This window comes from Orussus abietinus, unplaced genomic scaffold (genome assembly GCF_000612105.2).
Source record: "Orussus abietinus isolate OABI.00-Male unplaced genomic scaffold, Oabi_2.0 scaffold62, whole genome shotgun sequence".
Classification (NCBI taxonomy): Eukaryota; Metazoa; Arthropoda; class Insecta; order Hymenoptera; family Orussidae; genus Orussus; species Orussus abietinus.
In genome coordinates, this window is record NW_019394299.1 from 146,254 (window position 1) to 166,743 (window position 20,490).

At 41.3% G+C, this 20,490-nt stretch overlaps 1 protein-coding gene across 2 annotated transcripts in view; it reads left to right on the top strand.

Annotated features, from left to right (window-relative positions):
- Positions 1-20,490, top strand: part of LOC105698448 (lachesin) — a 73,227-nt gene that overhangs the window by 860 nt on the left and 51,877 nt on the right. The window lies entirely within an intron of this gene.

The window sequence follows — 20,490 nt, forward strand, 5'->3', positions numbered from 1 at the left end:
GCCGAGTCAAACAGTTTGTTCGACTTTCGAATATACCTATATGCGCTTCATCTTATCACGGAGTTTATCGGTATTGATAAAATCCCGTTTTGGATAATTCATGCCGTACATTCCGAAGTACGAGAGTATCAATGGAGGATGAGATACGTGGCAGAAAGTGCACTTTCTTCATATCTCTCAAATGTTTCCCACAGATTTAGGAGGTTGAAAAATTCTGTAATAAATTCTGTATATCGATTTGCCAAATTGATTTACTAGAAGGTTCCAAAATGATGGATCCATTCGTATCGAACCGTGTATCGAAATCGAGTACATTTTTTGCAGCTCCCTGTATTTTTCATCGCCCAACTTGGGATTAGTTAACAAACCTGAGGCGTTTCATAGAGTGTCTTGCTGCAAACAATTTCATTTAAACGTGACCACGGTTCCACTGTTACTTTCCCGTGCCACGAGTCGCGGTCTACGTTCGCAGGTTATTGCTATTTTCTTCAGGTGCAGTTTAAGCAAAGAAACGTTGCACTCAATCGGCACTATTTGCCAAGTCCTTCGAGGAGCAGGTAGCAAATAATTCCAACATTTTGTAGCGCTCGCCAAGCCTTGTGCACGGAATCGCGATACCTTCCTCGGCTTACCGAACCCAGCTTAAGCCGGACCACCCACGATATTTGAACAGGACTCTAAGACGGAAATGCTCCAATTTAGACAGTCATCGCATTCCTATAACGTGAATCTAACCTAGTGCAGAACGGCAAGAACGGTGCCTATAAAGAACTAGCGGCATTACCCCAAGGAACGACTACTCCCTTAAATCGTCATTGCACGAAATAGGATTGACGGTAGACTCACAATTCTAAATGCTATAAAGGGAAAGGGCAGGGCCACATAAACCATTAGTGCGTGACGCAGATAGCTCGCCCTAGAAAAATGTAGCATAATAGCAGATATGCAGGAAAAGTAAACAAAAAAAAATGTGATAGTCAAGTCCCTGATAGGCGCGATATCCGAGGGTCCCCTATGACGGGCCCTTTTTTTTCTTTTTTACAAAGTGCCATTCACGGTAACGCTCTATGCACGTCCGTGACGCCAGTATTCATGGCAGTGGTGTGGAACGTAACCCTCAAAAATATCGAATTAAATTCAAAGCACATCGCCACCATTTCATGGAACTTTTCCCGCATAGGCCCTTATTTCCCCCGCATTTCTCGTTACACCGTCCCGTGGTTTTTAATAACAAGTTCAGGACGCCTTTATTGGCGCGTAAACGCAGAACGGCGATAAGCTCGCAATTGATGTAAGCGAACGAGAGCGGTCGTCCATACGCGAGATTAAATTACGCTCGCGAGTTTGCCGGTCGTCGAGCGAGCAGTGGCCACGAGGCGAGTCAATGGCTGACTGACAGCCAGTCCAGGTCCCCGGCCACGTGATTAATGGGACTCCGATTCTTGGCCAGTCCGCAAGAAACCGGAGTAAAAAGATAAATTCTCGGGTGCCGCGGGTCCGGAGCGTCGTGCAAAAGCCGGTAGCCAGCTACGTACGGCCGGCCCGCTGAATGGCCGAAAATAAGATAAACGAAAGTAATGGAGGTACGTGGAAGGGACGCCAGGTGAGCAGTCCAGGTAGACCGACCGCGAGGGGCAGATGGCTCGTCGGACCCACGCGAGCCCACGCCGGCCCACGCCGGCCCACGTTGGGCCTTGTCGGGCCAAACTTAGCGTGGTTTTGGGACCCGTGGCCGACTCATCGGCACTCTGACCGATGGACCTGCTCGGTACAAAATGGACCATCCGCTTTGTGTAGGCGCTCGCATAGGTGCCGCCGCCGCTGTCTCCGATTAATAATAGGTCGGGCGCGGATCCTCCGAGGACCGACGCGTGCGGAACACCTGTGCACGCGATCGGGACACGCTAATAGGAAAAAGGGAAGAACGCGACTGAGGGAGGGGCAGGGTAAGGGGGAATAGGCGAGGAACTCTAGGATTGCGAATTTTCGTTTTTGAAGAATGGCCGTTTTACCGACGCGGCAGACCGCTCTGCGGGATGCTCGCCGGACGTGGTAGAAGAGAAAGTGCTCGTTCTATTCCCTGAATAGCAATGCCATCCAATTTGTGGAGTGCCAAGTAGAAACCGATTCGACGGCAATTGCGGGGAGGCGAAAGATCAGGGCAAAAAGGATAAAGTTTCGGTTTTAACGTCGATGCTCGATGCATTCCAGGGGGTGTTGCAACATCGAAGATTTGGTTACGCATCGTTGCGTCTTGTACCGTTACGAAATACCGACAATCGAGACATTTGCTCTAGTTTGAATAGAGACTCGTTTCTTGATGAGATTTTATATTCTCACAATTATGGTCCTCCGCGTATACCCTTTTTTTTGTTTTTTTTTTTCATTTAACTTGGGCTGTACTTTAGTTCGACGCGAGGTCCAGACGGAAATCAGGAAAGTCGGTGACTTTTGAGATGTCCCGAGGGAAAATAGAAACCGGCATTGTGTCACGTATGTCCCTGCAGGTACGCTAGACTTTAAGCGTGTCACGTCGCGAGGATGGTCGGTTCCCTTTGGCACGAGCCGTTAGCCCGTTTCCTAGCCACTGCCAACGGGGCAGAGAAAATCTCTCCTAAGAATCGTTAGAAACTCTCGGTCAAATCCGAACTCTCGTTCATTCAGAGATACCAAATGGAGAAACTTCCCCGCGGCGCGTTTTACTCGTCGGCGTCTAAACTTTGGAATGCTTTATGAACGAATTTCCTCGGCGTTTCATTAACTGGCATTGTCTCGTCTTACCCCGAGAACGAACGACGCAACTTTCGGGATAACTTTTTTGCCTATAAGGCATCATTGTATATCTCCGAGACTATTACCCGAAAAGTGCCTGCAGTGCAAAGGATTAAATGGGACTTTCGACATTTTCCCTGATGCTTCGAACTTAATTCACGAATTAATGTCTGAAGGCGATATCTTCTTTCTTTTTTGTAATTTACTAATGATGTTGCATCGTGAGAACGAACCGTTGGAATAGAAAAAGACATTCGACCAAGTTTCCAAGTTTGGGCGCATTTTAAAGATCGGTGGCATTTGCGGGGACCATTACACGGACATGCGCAACGTGCCTACATGCGTGCCGTGGTTACGTCACGTTTATCTAGTTTACTCAAGTAATTAAGTAATTGAGCTTTATTGATATGGCAGGGGAAGTAGTATTCGTGTGGGGGTGGACGAAATATATGTCCGATAGGGGGACCTCGACCCGCATGAGAACAATTTCCACGGCATTCTTTGGAAAACGCAGAAGTTTTCGCTGGGAGTGCCGTCTAAGGACATAGAGGCATTAATTGGTATACCTGCATCGGTTGCCTTTTCTGATCTCCTGGGAAACGTGATATTTTAGCGCCAGACAGGTTTCCGTTCCGCAGAAATGACGAGTTCTTGCCGAAGCCAAGATTTTACAGTTTCGTGTCGCCGAGAAGTAAGACGTTGAAGAAACGCGGTGCTCAGAAATCAGGACAAGTATCCTTTTCAACGTTAAGTAAGAAAAAGATAAGAATTGTTCTAGTTGCCGTAAATATGTTTTATAGCAACACCCCCTTCGGTGAAATATTTAATATATGGCTATTTTTTTCAAGAAGGTATTTAAAAAAATAAGTACATAACGATATAATTTTACAATAAATTGAGGGAGTAATAAAATACCGATGGAAAGTTGCTAAAGTTATGAAGTCATACTTCCTTTATAAGTTAAATTGCCTTACGACCAATGATTATGTATATATCTGTGTTTACTACTTTAACTTCTTTCTTCTTGTATCAAACTCTTATTTCTAACCTCTTTCTGAGAAAGGTTACAAGTTCAAAACCTACGATAATCCCGAGACGTATTTCGCGCTTGGTATAAGATTTTTATCGAGGGCCAATTTTGTTTCGGTACTATTCCGATTTACCGATACAACGCGGTACTCATCGCGGCACGCATAAAGCATGCGTTATCAGTTGATTAACACACGGCGGTGGGTAATCCCGACTTACTAAAATTAGCATCCCACTAATTGCTCGTGAAAACTCGTCGTCTCCACGGTTCACATGCCCGTAGTTTCGAAACGAGATAGGCTGGCATTTTTTACTCGTAAACACAGCCTTTGACTTAAACTCCTAGAGTTCTGATAACGTTGGTTACGAAACTCCACGTATTGTGCAACCGACCAGTTTGTCTCCTATGAAGTCCCCTCTTCCTCCCTTGCAAACCGTTTTAACCGAAATCTTATCTTTTGCTATCATCATTCCAAACCTGACGTCACCGAATCACCCAATAAAGTTAAGTACATCCGGAAGGTTGCTATCAAAACATTTTCCATTCACCGATATATCTCCCAAATACTTCGAATATCCTTCCGACGACCCCGAGGACGCGAAACATTATGTATTTGTGTACCATATACCGCATAAATATTTATATCAATTTGCCTTATCACTATCCCTTAGAAGGAAGGTATCCCAGGTCGATCTATCCGATTTGATATTTTTTACAATATGTTATAGTAGACTAAAAACTAACCGACACGTACTTTTTTTTGATCTGCCATTAAACACTTTAAGGGGGTGAAACCACCATTCAAAGTATGGCATGTCAAGGGGCGATTTGGCAGTTTCACCCACAAGAACATAATATTTTTTAAACAATCCACCTGGAAAAGCTTTCTCATAACGAGAAATGAAAAATATAATTTTCACAATTAAAAAAAAAATTAAGGGGTGAGCCACCATTAAATATGATTACGCAAATATTTAATAATTTATTGAAAAAATGGGCAAATTCAAGTCTAAAAATCTGAAAAGAATATATGTTGTGTATGAACACGAAGGAAATATGACGTGTTTTTGGATTTTCCCGAGAAAAAAAATATTAGCCGGGTCAACTATCTCAGAACGCACATCCCTGTGAGGGGTAGCTTACCCCTTAATTTTTTTTTTTTATTAATTGAGAAAATTATACTTTTCATTTCTCATTATGAGAAAGCTTTTCCAGGTGAATTGGCTAAAAAATATTATGTTCTTGTGGGTGAAACTGCCAAATCGCCCCTTGACATGCCTTACTTTGGATGGTGGTTTCAGCCCCTTAAAGTGTTTAATGGCAGATAAAAAAAAATACGTGTCGCTTAGTTTTTAGTCTACTATAACATATCATAAAAGAAATCAATTCGGAGAGATCGACCTGGGATACCTATCTTGTTAGATGGGCATGAACGTTTAATTTCCATAAATGACCAGAAAAACGTGAATGGTGTCAAAGACGTGGGAAAAATTTTTCGTTATCTGCAAATGTTACGCACTATGATCGAACTGTATACTAGTTTGCGCGGAAAAGAGACCTGTCGATATACGCATCCCCGCGCACATGTAGGATGCGGATGAACTCACGTTTATTCCGAGCGAATCCGCCGGACCGCAGATACGACTCTGTCGTTCCCAATTTGTATTTAGGCCAGCCGAGAGATGTGCTTCGTAATCCGCTAGCATGCACGGAGTTACGCGATTCCTCAGAAGACCGAATGGCGCATCGTATTTCCGAATCCTTTTGAGAAAACCGCACTGACTAAGGCCTGCTATTACGACACCTTGAAAAACCGTCTGCGGTTTGGTCTACTTAAGAGAAGTTTTTTTTAACTCCGATCTGAGAACCTGGGTGCCCTTTTTTTTTTTAATAGGAAGGCAAAAGAGAGATCGATCAATCCCGTTCGGATAAACACATTGCGTGCACGCGCGTTCTTGACGCAATCATTGTGGGTGACAATCGGCAGAATTTATTGACGTTGGGTTATCATCGGTTCGAACGTACCGGGAATATTTTTAATGAAAATGTATGCCGTCATGTGATCGTCACGTGAGAACGGTGCTGCACGAATTAGTATCGAGATAAATGGGTACCTTTATAGTATTGGGTAATTAGAATTTAAGTGGGAATGGAAATGGCATGTAAATTGACGGGAATATTTCAGAGGCTAAGTATTCCCAGTGGATGCTGGCGAAGGTGCTTGTCAATGTCTCACATAAATTTTCCATAGTTTCATTTAAGAGGATATGAAAGGCGCTAAGAAATTTAATCGACGTCGATAAAGTAAAATTCATTTATAACCGTTTTGATGATAATGCCGTTTTGAATACTCAAGTGGTAACATAAGTTGGCGTGACCCATTACCGACATTTATATTCATGTTGAAGTTCTTTACAGTCTACGTTGAGAATTATACGAAGTGAAGGGTTCTATATATGTAATTTCGGTAAAGTAATTGTAAAAATATCAACGTAAAACTGCCGAAATCCCATAATTTTATGACTATTTATATTTTGACGAACCAACGCCTCCATCTGTGACTTTTCGCTGCAACTAAATTTTGGTCTAAAAACACGTGTTAGCCACAGGACTCTTGCAATCGTTGGTTAAATTATTTACCATATTTTCCCCTCTGACTCTGTAATATTCCATTTCTACGGTATTCTAAATTGTTCGAGGTAGGTCCTGAAACTCTTAATTTTCGATTCTAAGCCTCCAAGAAGCGTAAAACATCGAAAACGTGCACGGACCACGACATGTTAGTTCTAGTCCATAATAAGTAAATAAATTTTTCATTAAAAATGAAATTTCATGAGTTTCAGAACCTACCTTAGGGCCTCCATATTCCCGTGGTGTAATTTGAAACGAATCGGTACACCCAATTTGGAGAATACTTTCCCCAACGATTTGACTTCTCACAAGGAAGGTATCACAAGTCGATCTCTCCGATTTGATTTCTCTTGTAATATGTTATAGTAGACTAAAAACTAAGCGACACGTATTTTTTTTTATCTGGCATTAAACACTTTAAGGGGGTGAAACCACCATCCAAAGTAAGGCATGTCAAGGGGTGATTTGGCAGTTTCACCCACAAAAACGTAATATTTTTTAACCAATCCACTTGGAAAAGCTTTCTCATAACGAGAAATGAAAAATGTAAGTTTCTCAATTAAAAAAAAAATTAAGGGGTGAGCCACCCCTCACAGGCCTTACTTTGGATGGTGGTTTCACCCCCTTAAAGAGTTTAATGACAGATAAAAAAATACGTGTAGCTTAGTTTTTAGTCTACTATAACATATTATAAAAAAAACCAAATTGGAGAGATCGACCTGGGATACCTTCTTTCTCAGCTATATATAAGACTGGCTCTTTCATGTCCTTTTAAGACTCTCAACCTCTCCAGTTGCGTTTGTATTAATTCTCGCGAGTCGAATGTTTACTGGTCGAATACTAATTTTGGCCTTGGTGTACGTCCAAAATTTTGGAAGCGGTCATGAGACTCGGCTGCTTTTGGAATGTTGAAATATGTAAACCCGGTAGCCACTCTCCTCTTTATTGATTTAATACCGATAATAACGAAAAATGTCTGCTCATTAAAATGAACAGCTCGTGCCAATAATCAAAGAGCCGGCGATTATTACAAAATGGAAAAGCAGAGTTCCTACTCTTTTGGAATTTTAATTTGAATACTTGCGTCATCGGTGGAGGGACGTAATCGATCTAAATATTGACGTGAAGGAGCGACCGATTAAACCTACTCAAATAAACGTGGTGTAGACCGTAAACTGAACGGCTCTTTTGCACTATTAATAATCGAAAAGTTAGGAAAGCCACGAAGACAGCCCCCGGCAGTGCAGGAAATAGTAATACCACGAAATCGCATCATCCTGTATATGTCGGTTTGGAATCTAGTTCTAGCACGGGCTAGGCTTGATAACTTTGACTAGTAATCCATGTCCATTAATAACCCGCCCACCAGGCACCGGTATTCGGCTTTTATCTCGGTCCTTTTGTATATTTTTAGCCGTCATCGCGCTAGGTCGATGATGCGTGCCGTATACGCGGTCGTTACATATGAAGAGTAGAATATATGTTATAAATAATGTTTCCGTTTTGACAAGCTGCGGGTACTGTGAATCTCACTTTCGAAACTTTATGAACGGGATTGTGTTCAGAAAAGAAATTAATCATTCATAGTTCCGCTATCCATATGATTATCTACAATCATTTCCACGAGTTTATTTTCATGATAAAAGTAGGTATGTCCCCAGTTGTATTAACGATAACAGAGAAGTAGCGAATTTTGCTGCATGATCGTTGCACGCATATTCGGGGTTTGCCAATGTTAATACAATTGTCCGGAAAGTGGAATGAAAAAGATAAGTGATGTTTCAAGATTCAACAGTTTACTTGCCTTGCATTGGATCGGAGCCAATAAACAAGGAGAAACTGTGTTACTGTGAGAGATGGCAGATCTTACCCAATTTGTTGATCGGGCACATCCTACAATCACGATCGGTGAACTCCTGTTACGGGGAACACACCTACGGTGTTGCGCATTGTTCGAGCGGAAATCCTCTCGTGTGGGAAACGTCAATGTCTCGAGCGGCACGAGCAATGCAAATTGTAGCTCATTTTATGCGTCGGTAGAAAGTATCGTAAAGTCTTCGGCAGCTCCGGGGATCAAATTGTTACTGGCGAACAATTCACTTCCGCTGAAAGCGAACGGTAAATTTGCGACACGATAACGGGTTATTGGTATTCGATTGAGAAAACGTGTACGCAATCTGTAATGGTACCGAGGAAAGACATAATGGACTTTATGATTACCTGTTAGAAGATTTAAATATTCTCCGAATTTGAATCGAAAATTCTTTTCGGAATACGGATTGAATCGCTTTTAAATGTGCAATTCCCCTAAACATTCCCCAGTATTTGCTGGATTTTATGAAACTTCTTCAGCGAATGGTGATAAATTGAGATTCAATTTTATAACAAGAATCGTGTAGATCGAGTGATTACTTTTTAAACTGGAATTGCATTTGGTGGATCAACGTAATCGAGTTCGTACGTCAACCTATGGCAATCGGAGGATCGCAGAAAATTAAATCGATCATCGGACGGATGCGAATCAACAAAGCCATCTGGACTACCAATGATGCCGGAGCATTCTCTTTTCTTCATTCAGTATTCAAACTCCGAGTCCTTATTCTAATTAGCGTTCACCGCATAAACGGTTCGTCCCGACTTCGCGTGCCTTCGCGAAGCGAGAAGACGTTCCTGTGAATGCAACAGATTCATTCAGGGTTTAACGACACACCGTTGCAAGGAGTCATCGAAACGTATAATGTACCGAGTTAAGAACCGTTTTTCACGAATCTTTCATAAATTCTACAAGAGCATGGGTACCGCGTGTAGCTGAAAAGGTCATATAAAAGGTAAGTTGAATACCATCAACGAAAGGACCAACAGGAAATTCAAAGTCATCGTGGAGTTAATTCTTGTGAAATAAATGAATGTACGGAGTTACGAGTATACGGCATCCAAGAGATTCTAAATATGAAGATCGGTGAGCGGCACGATTTTAATGACGTTAACTCTTGCGAAAGAAACATCCGATTGGTTTCAATTCGACCTTAGCCATGACATCCTTGGCACAAATGATTCTCTCGCAAGTTCATCTTAAGAGAGGCGGCCTTAGATGTCCTTGACATTAAAGTTGCCGTCTTGAAGTACCGCACTTAGAGTTTAACGTATAGCCCTGACGCAGCTCCAGTCGTGTCTGGAATGCACCTAGCGTCAACATGGGAAGTGCATTGGAAAGTGCGATTTCTATACTTGATGGGTTTTCAGGGCAATTTCTGAAAAAAATTCCTGCCAGCGTGGGGATTCAATTTTAAACGATTTTTACGGTGGACCCAGCGAAAGGTCAATCTATCCTATAAATGCATGCAGGTATATAAATCCATGAATAGTGAAAGTTTAATATAAAATCGATAACCCTTTGCATTAACAAGAGAGGTGTTAAGGCTGAACATTTAGTGATTTCCCAGCACCCATGGCTATACCAGCATGTACCGCATTATCATGCCCCATCGAATATTACCGTCGATAGAGAATTTAGCGAGTAACCGAGGTTGAACGGGTCAACTAGTGGAAATGCTGGGCGCAATTGACAGGGAAGACCCTTTTAGTCTTGGCACTTCGGCTTCATCCTCTAATTACTTCTCAACGATCCTCCATTGCCACTCAATGGCTAAACTATTTTAATTTACTAACGGATTACTTCGAACCGAATTACCATTTGTACTAATTTTTACATGAACCCATACATTCTGTTGTAAAGAAAATCTGAACCACCGATGACGGTGAAATTACCCGACGTCGATCCAATATGGCGGCGGTAACCCTTTGCAATTCCGAGACCAGCGTCCAGACCCGATGCTTAACGGTTTATCGAAGTACGTGACCACATTATGGCACGGTGTTCCATCGTACATCATTCGACATTATCGTCAATAGAGTAACCGATGTTAGACGGATCAACTGGTGGAAACGTTAGGGACCGATCGAAGGAGAAAGCCCTTTCAACTTGGCACTTCGACACTCTTCGGGTCCTCGGCGTTTCCCTCGGCGGATAAACTTTCTCGGCTTTTATGGCCCCTGACTTGAAATCTGGTTCGGGAGACCTACATTGCGCCGCCGCTGGCATTTATTATCGTTATTAGTGGCGCGATGATGTCAGTTCTTAAGTCTAAGTATTGGCCTTCGGTCTCACGGATATCGCCGCCATGATCTAGCGAGGGCTCATCTTCAGGGCGGAGAACTCTCGAACTTGGCTGTTGGAGAACGTCGACCTCCATCTCGGGGAAGATCGATCTGCGCAAATGGACCATGAATTCCTGTACTTCACCGGGAAAAATATCGGGTTGCTGTCACTCGACGGAAGTACGTCTCGGCGAAACACGAACAAGCTGCGCGGAAGGCGGTAAAAGGTAGTGGGTAAAGATGTCAGTTTTCATAAGCTTTTCTTTATTAGGTAGTTCCGCGTTGGTAATTGATATTTGCATAGCCGGGGTGAACTTAGTCGGTCGTGAACCACACTCAAGTATCGGTAAAAATTTCCTTCGAGTTTTTCATACCGTAACCAAGTGCGAAGGAAGATTCCAAATTTGCCGCTTGTACGTTTTGCTAACGTTAACGTCATTTTCTTGCTCGTTCCTCTTTTACTTATCTTCGGTACTTTATGCGCGTTCCTTACAGATTTGTTGGCATGTTTTTCAAGCCGTGTAGACATGGAAAGCGTGCTTGAATAAGGGGTCTTAAATATAGCTAGAGACAGGGCATTGTTCGGTTCGTAATCTGGTCATACAAAATTATGGATTAGAATTCCTAAGCCGGAGTTCACGCCAATGATTCCTAAAATGGTTTCGTGGCTTACAAATGTCATTGTTAAGTAATAATTTCTCTTTTGAAACCCTGAATCCTCCTAAGCGGGTCTGGTTAGTCGGGGATTGTGGTCTCTTCTAGGTTGCATCTTAATGTATTCTTGTATGACGATCTTCGCCGCGTTAAAGATCAATCACCAAGAGATGTGTCGGAGATATCTATAGTGTATGGATTGTCATTCTAGAATCGAGTACAGTAAATTATTATCCTCGGCGAAAAGGACATAGTATAGCGAATTCTTCAGCGTCCTTGACATCGCTTTACTGGCAGCACACTTAATTCCATTTAATTTATGAAATATATTTATTCAGTCTAAGAGAAACTTGCCCGTTTACGACATGATAGTATGACGTTATCGTATCTGGTCAATTTCAGGAAAGTGCACATACGTACCATACTCTAGCACGCTATGAGTGATGAGAACCATTCCCGATTGACCCCATTGAAAATATGGGCGTATTAGATAGCTAAAGGTCTATCAGCCATACAACACGAACACAATGAAACATTTCAGAGTTTTTCTCCTTCATCCAACGGATTTCCGTTACTCATAGTTTTTGTTGGCTTAGATCCGTTCATGGTGAATTAAAATGGAATGCGAAGGCATGGAATGCGGTGAAAATGAATTCCGTCTCGATATTCTTGCTCTTTCAAGCGATCGGAATTTTTTGGCTCCAGCATAAAGTCCGTTTTTAACGGAACCGATCGATGATGATCAGCGATGATGCTCATCACTCGTAGGGTACAATCCATCTCATCGTGTATTGTATACACTTCACGCAGAATGCGACTTATGTTTACGTTAGATGTTTTGATAGACATTTTTTGTAAGTGGCACTTGAAATACCTTGAAGTGTGTGCTATCCATATTAAAAGTCGGGCCTCGTTCTCCGAGTTATCATCGGCATGATCTAGTGGAGGCGCGTCTTCGAGGGCGAAGGTTGCTAGACTCGGATGGGAGAAGCACAGTGACCTCTACCATGAAGAAGATCGATCACCTCGAGATGGATGAACAAAGATCTTTCCCCTTTACTGCGGGTCCTATGAGACGTAGGCCTTTTCTTTATGCGATGTGGATTTTAGGGGGCCGTACTATGTGTCGGGTCCGAAAAAACGATTTCTTTTTTTTTGGCTAAATTACTTCCAAATCATCCCTACATAATACCTGTAAAAGGATTTCCCCGTATTCGAAGTCGTTAAGAAGTAATAGCCATTTAAGGTGAGTCAAAATTATCTTTGTGTAATGCGTACTTGAACTTTCAAACGCGTTTTTCTTAAAACTATATTTTTCAAATTGGCTTCCAAGTTTAAGAAAAAACTACTGAACCGATCGCGCTCAAAATTTAATGACATGTTCAGTAGACACATAGTTACAACTGTTACCAGAATCTTAGTGATATTTATCATAGTTCTTTTTACCTCAAGCTAAATTCATCGAAAAAAGTACGAAAATTTCAAACTCATTTAAAAAACTGGCTCAATTTTTTAATTTTCAAATTTTTGACTTAATTCTGGTACCAGTTATAGCCACAGGTCTATAGATTAATAATAAATTAAATTTTTTGATTTCAAATGAGGAGAACAACCAGAATCGTGGCAGCCATTTCACTACTTTTCTTTTCAGCGGTCTCTTTCGAGAGCTCTGCACGCGAAAAAAAAACAATATTTTTGCTTAAAAAAAATGTGTATAGTTTCTTTAGATACAAGTAAATATGTAGTAAAAATTTCAAGTACGTGTAATTTAATGATCCACAAAAAGAAATCCCGAAAAAAGTGGGAAAAACTGGCCGTCACATAGTATGACCCCCTTAAATAATATTTTATTAGAATAAATTGTACTAAATGCATTATTGAGAATTTTACGACCATGGAAATAGGAGATGCAAGCATTTAATGATTTCAATTGAAACTATGTAAATCGTCGGTTAGTTGTTGGTAGGAAGAAATGTGAGGTGACATTTCAAAGTCAGAAATTAGGTTCCGTTATAATTGGAATATCATGGGGAAAGTCAAGGGCACCGATTGATCGATCTTTTCATGAATTTATACCCCTCCAGTTGGATATGTATGTTGGTACTACTGTTTGGAATCGGACCGAATTATTTCCCATTTATGCGGCCATATGTCGTTATTGGGGGGCGTGTGGGTTTCTATGACTCCGATGAGGTAATCCTAAAATATATTCTCAAGTATAATTGCATTGGTAAAGGAACGTTTATGGTACTATGGTTACAACGTACAATATTTTGGGAATTAATGTTTGAAGACGTATTTGTAAAATTGCTTTTATTTGTAAAGTTGAGAAAAATATTCAATAATTAAATGGTTAACTTGAGTCATACTTGGGTAATAACGACGCGTTTGAGGCCTTAAGTCCCGAATTGTTCGTGTATTTGCAGGTGGGTTTTACTATTTGTTATTCCAACCGAAAGAGTTTCTTGCGAGCCTCTCCATTCATCACGAGGAAAACTCTGACACAACCGAATACTAGAAACGTTTAATCTTGACTCTCATTGACGCCGATGACTCTTGAACTTCTTTAATTCCAGCATCTGTGAGTTGAATCATCTTCATCCTTCTCGTGGGCTTCAACTGTCCCACATACTGTATATATCCAACCGGATTAGAAACGGTAACTGAGTCTGGTAGCACGAACATCTGTTTACAAAGCAAATAAAAAGTAGAAAGTCTTCCGTAATGATATCGAAAAAATTGAAACAGTCATACTTGACCCACTCAGTCAGAAACACATAAACGAAGGGGAAGGAAGAAACGGAGTCCATATGTGAATTTATCGCCGTAAGCTCATAAATTCGAACTTAAAACGTGCAGTTCGACTTCTTTAAGCCAAACTAAAATTCAAGGCAAACTCGTAATACATATACTAAAAGACGCAACGTTAACAGACTCTATTCGAATTCTTAACTCGTAGCCATTTCCTGTTTCGCAAACTTGTCCATACACCGGCACCGTACATAAAAGTTAATTCACGGTGACACGTATAAGTCCTAGATCTCGTGTCTTCGTTCCAGTTACTTTAACGCCTCGCCCATCACCGTTGATTAAAACTGTCCATCGGTATCCGACGTTATCAGCCCCGGAGCTCCCACATCTCCGGAGCGATTCCGTCCCCACGGAGCATCGCGACGAGTCAATTATCGGTGACATCATTTCCCTCGAAATTCCGCCAACAAAGGTAAGCGGAAACGCGAGCGCGAAAACGTCGGCGGTGGTCGGGGGAGAAGGAAAGTAAAACCGAGGAAAAACGAAAAAAAAAGAAAAAAGAAGTAAAAAGGAAGGCCGACGGGTAAGCCACACAGATGGTGGGCAGTGACGTCATGCCGTAAACTCGACGGGCAACGCGTTTTGTTCTGGCCGCGTTATTTTCAGTGAAGGGACAGGGTTAGGCGGACTTATTATTGAAATGTGCCGTTTCCGTCGTGGCACCCCAGCCCGTAAACAGATCGATGGATCGCCGGGCGTCAACTTTTGAAAACACCCCCGCGGTCCCCGTTTTTGTGCGGGCGAGAAACAGCGACCCTCTTGTTGGAAGGACCGCTCCATAGTACGCACTCCGCGTATGTACGAAAGTACGTACCGCGAATCCAAGCGTGTATTTACGTACATACGTATGTACCGCGAATCCAAGCGTGTATTTACGTACATACGTATGTACCGCGAATCCAAGCGTGTATTTACGTACATACGTATGTACCGCGAATCCAAGCGTGTATTTACGTACATACGTATGTACCGCGTGTACGCGGTACACCCGTGAACGTGACGCGAGTTCGCGCCGGAGAATGCGCGAGATGAAATTCTCGATTCGATCGTCTCGACACATCTCTCCGGGTCGATCTAATAAATCTCGACGGTCGGAGATATCGCGTCTTTCGAAAGACCCTGTGCATCGAACGCGACCAGAGATCATGACGCGGAAGTCGATCGCTTTGAAATCGACAAGAATCCGGGATAAGCCGATGCCTACTCATGCTTACCAGATTATATATTATATTTTGTTCTTTTTTTTTTTATTAAAAAATGAATTTAAAAGACCTGTTGCTAGTCTCCGTCGTAGCGCTAGGAAACCTACCGGTATGAAGACTTTAACGAGTTATAGATATTTTGTTGCGCCATAACTCGCAATAATTGCTACGTTTATGGAATGATAAGCGCTCCGGGCAAGAAGCACGGTGAACGTCTACGTGGTTATGAAACGTCGAAGAAATTTTAAATGCTGAAGGGGATTGCCGGGTTACTCGGTCTCGGTGCTTGGAAAAGAACTTGGGGATATTCTAGCGCGTGGGGAAATTAATGAGCGGGCATATTTGATGGAGTGTGTTGCATAAAATGGCCCAGTTTTGACGTTTCCTTAAGTGGATGTAACAGCTTTGAGGGCAAAGTAAATGTTTCGTAGGGTCTATGCGGTAGTTGCTCTCTTTACGCAATCATTTGTAATGCGCACAAGGCAGTTCCTGCCATTTAGTACTTGAAATTCATTACGCTCAAGGATCGGCCAGGAAATGTACGTTAGTGTTTACTGGATGCTAATGCATCGGGAAGTAAATCCGAGAGGAATTGCGGCACTGTTTATTCGGTCTAATTGCACGGAATGTATCTTATGCGATAAACGTTTATCATCGGTCTATAGCGCTCTTCACTTGCCGTGATTCAAGGATAATTTTAATGGATATTCCAGAGCGGATATTCTAAAAGAAATAATGCTTGAATGTTGATATAGTTCGATCGCTCGGGAGCGAACGAACGGATTAGATCTTCGTCGGAGGCGAAAGTCGATGATCTCACGAACGGATGCGTCAAAAGGCTCACGGGTAAAGATAGAAAAGGAATATTAATTATTATGGGGAGAGTGATGTCATCCTACACCCGTACTAAAACTGTAATGGTCCAATATTCCCTCAAACGATCGCGACACTAAAAGCACGGATTGTGAGTCTCGCGTACTAAATTTTGACTCGCCAAGGCGAGCTAAATATAAATTCACATTAGCCGGCCAGAGTAGGTATAAGAAATTGCCTAACTTTGCATTCAATGACTGAACCCTTTCATGTGAAATATAACCCATGCAATTAGTGGAGAAATGTACATACAAGAATCGACCTGACCTTGGACTTTAAATTTCCGAAGGAAGCATAATATTAAAAAGTTTTTAGTACACTACATCGAATATGGCCAAAATATATTTGCTGCAATAGCTGATATATGTTTGTGTTTGAAAAAAGATTTTTGAAATAATACAGGATGGTATTACAATCCTTGAAAGAAATATAAAGCTGTATCTTGTTTAATCTTCCTATATTCTGTTTTCAAACGGAGATAGAAAATTGTAGTCATTATTTTGTTCATATTTTTTCGGTGGTCATCCTGAGCAATTTAATTCGATCTAATTCGTACCTAAAACCAGGCGGTCTCCGTTTACGACAATAACTTCTTCTGTGAGTAGTACTCTCGACGATAAAGTAACCTCCTCTCGTGATATATGGCAGTATTAAATTGAAGGAAATAAGGAGTATAATTAAAGTTCCGAACGTTATCGGGAAAGAACGAGATCGTTGCAATTCGTTCTACACGCCACGCAGTGGTCATTACGCATTCGACAGATAGCTTCATTTTTAATGATCTACTCTTCTTTTTGCGAATTGTAGTCGAGATAGATCGGCATGTTTATGGATGTGTACGGATGGATTCAGGCCAGTGTGCCATACTTGATCGTTTATGCGCATTTCATATAGCAGTTCTACATACGATGAACTTGCGTAAAATAATTTCAAAAACAGTTTTGAAATAAAGTTATAATTTTAAAAATAGGATATACGGTTTTCATGGCACCGGAATTCGCCACTTTTCTCGATATAATCTGTGATTTATTAACATAAAAATCAGTTTTGTTAAGACGAACACAACATTAAATTCATATGTGAGTAAATATTTCACATCATAGAAAGAATCAACGGCAAAAATTGCATACGGTGAGAATTTGTTAATTTCCAGGAATTTTTTAGAACGGTAGATTTCATGATGATACATGCGCAAAGCACTTTTTCTTGCCGTTGTTTTGACTGCGCTTAAAAAAAAAAAACCTCAAACCACGTATCCTCCATGATCCATTACATAATTTGTCGCGTGCAAGTTTCCATCCCTCTCCTACGATGATACAAAAAATAGCTTAGCCTCATTGATAGCACAATCACGCAGACAGTTACGAAGTTGCTCGTCAATACTCGACGATGCATCTTGCATTTTACACTAGGTCGAAGCTGCGATTCTATCGTCAATGCAATCCAACATTCGAATTTTGTGTTTCAAGGAGTCGAATCGTGCGTGAATTTTGCGTAGATTATTCAAGTACACCGCTGTCAACATTGTCGGTAGCTAATCGCGTTGTCATTCGGTAAATCAAAAAAGAATGGCGAAGGAGCGAATGACGAGCGAAAGATTTGACGGGTTTATTAAAGTCGGCAAAGAAATGACATATTGCGGCGAACGGAAGCACTCTCATACATATTTATCGGAGGTTCATAACGCATCCTGTAGAACAAACTCTCTTTAAGGCGCCGCTCCGTGTTTAAGAATCGGTATCGTAGACACTGACCAACTGACACGATATTTGAACAGACAGGAACGTTTAGGTGCCTACTCTTCTGTGAAGCTTAGCCTCGAGTATTAATTAATACGTAACCACAGGAGAATTATGGCTTCTTCGCACGTGCTAGACCCTCGACCGAAGTGGTCTGAAAACTCACGCTAACGTTACGCAAAACTTCATTACTTACTAACATTTACATTTGTAATTTTACTTGAATATTTTAAGATCGATTAAGCATTTTATCGGAGATCAATGTTTAAAGGCGCGACTTATTAATATTGATCCGAGGTCAAAGTGCTTGGGAACCTGCGCGAAAAAATATTGGGGAATTTCATGCAATTTGAGCCGAAAGGGGAGTCGATTGAGCAATCATATAACACCTGCTAAATTACAGGTCACGGTCTAATTTATCGTGGAACACCTTCCGGATTAATCCGTATAATCTGCACGCTGGGAAGGGGTTAATGATTAATGAGCAATTATTCAAGTTATCATAATTTCTCGACTAGTTCAGCCATTTTTACGCTCTTACACGAACTCCCACTTCTGTGCTCCATAAAGACGCATTCTCCTCGGGTGACTGTACCGCCTCGTATCGAACACCCTTAACGGTCATTAATCAATTGGCGCCTTAAATAGATAAAATAGATAGGTATTCTATTAGTCACGGCGATCGCTATTAATCACGCAAAACATTCGTCACAATTTAATGAACATTTCTTCGCAATCTTCTTCGGCTGTTGATCGAGACATTTATTTTAGACGCGATCGCGAACTTTTCTCTTTCGCCATTTGTCACGGGGGACAATAAACGATTACTGCCTAGGTGGGATGGAAAAACATTTTTATCTCCCTATGTAACGGTTGAAAAATTGCTCGATAAAGCGAGTAATTATCTTTCTTTCGAATCTTCTATTTGGTCTCGAAGTGCCTTTTTAGACAAAGCTCGTAAACGTTTTATAGATATCGAGTATATCGCGAGTAGAAAATAGCCTCACAGGTGGTAAAACGTATTACTGGAATCGAGGCCACTCTTGGACAAGCGTCTGGCTCTCCAACATTTTAAAACCTTTCGATCCAGAAAATAGTTCCTCTTAGTGCCCGTAAAAGCATGCTAACGAATCTTTGTCTTAATTATCTCCCGAGACTAAAATAGAGTGCAGGCCTCTCCCTCCGGAGGAAACTATCCGAACCTCGTGGAGTCGGAATACGACCTATTTTCTTCTTTCTTTAAATTTATTTCCAAGACTTCCTAGCTCGACGTCTTCGGCAAGGAGAAACCGTATACGTTCAGATACCACCACTTTAGTACATTCATCACAAGATTTCTTTCGAGTTATATACGTTTATTGACATTTTCTCCCAAAAATGAACATGGGTGGTTTCAGTCAATTTTTATTATAACATTTCAAGTATAAAGTGCACATTGATTTCCGTTATACCCTTGCATTTTCATCTCGCAGCTGGGTTTTACCACTTCGCAATGTTTGAAGGATAAAAATGGCAGAACTTTTTCACTTAGACTTTATTGCCGTCATAGTCTAAGAATCAAGTCGCCAGTCGTTTGCTTTTCTGTCGGTTTTATTGCACCTTTCAGATTGTCGTCCTATTTTTGTTGGTCCGGGCTTACCTGGAACTCGGCTCTTAAAGTCGTGAGAATGCGTTCTCCAGCTTCTCAATAATAAATAATTTCCACGAATCCTGACCCACCGTATCTCGTAACTCTGTAACGCGATTAAACGGACCTGAAGTGTAGCTAAACAGAAATGATATTCGTTTCAGGTAGGACCTACGTAAATAGTACGTTTCTTAAAAAAAGTTAAACGAAAACGGCATCGATTCCGGAATTGGGACATGACGTTAAAACGCAAAGGTTAAATGAACGAAAAATGGGATGTTCATTGCTGACCAACTTTATACATTTACGTGTCCGGCATGATAAGTCATTGATATAGAATCATGAATATCGCAATATGAAACTTATTGACATGATTATGATACGACCATTGGAGTGTCTGATCGATAAGTAGATAAGTCGTTAATGACCGTACAAGCAATTTCCCTCGAATGTAGCTATACAATTTACTTAATCCCGTGTGCATTTAAAACCCCAATACCGAGGAATATTTCATTCTCATCGTGTACCTCGGATCATTGATTGGAAAAAATAAAATCCATTCCAACCAGTAATTAAACACCCCCGTATACATTACACAAGAGGAAAGAAATTCCTGTGAAGTACTTCTTAAGGATACTCCCCAACCTACGAATTACCAACAAACCTTCAAACGATTTATCACAACGTAAAATACCTCGTTCTCAGAGGCACAAATCATACCTACGTAATCCGGAATCTCTCCGGCAGAAGTGCATAATTAATTGTCAATTCCATCCGTCCGATTCTCGACTAATTTACTTATAAAACCCTGAAATCTCGTGTATCCTTTTTAATAAATAATATTCTCCGCATCAATGTCGTGTCCTGTCCAAGTGACACGGACTCCCCTAATTAGGCTCGCGAGAATAGCATAAGACAAAAATGCCATTAAACCAAAGAAATATTTCCTTGAACAGTACCAAAGAATTATTTTCTTAATTCAAAGATTAAATT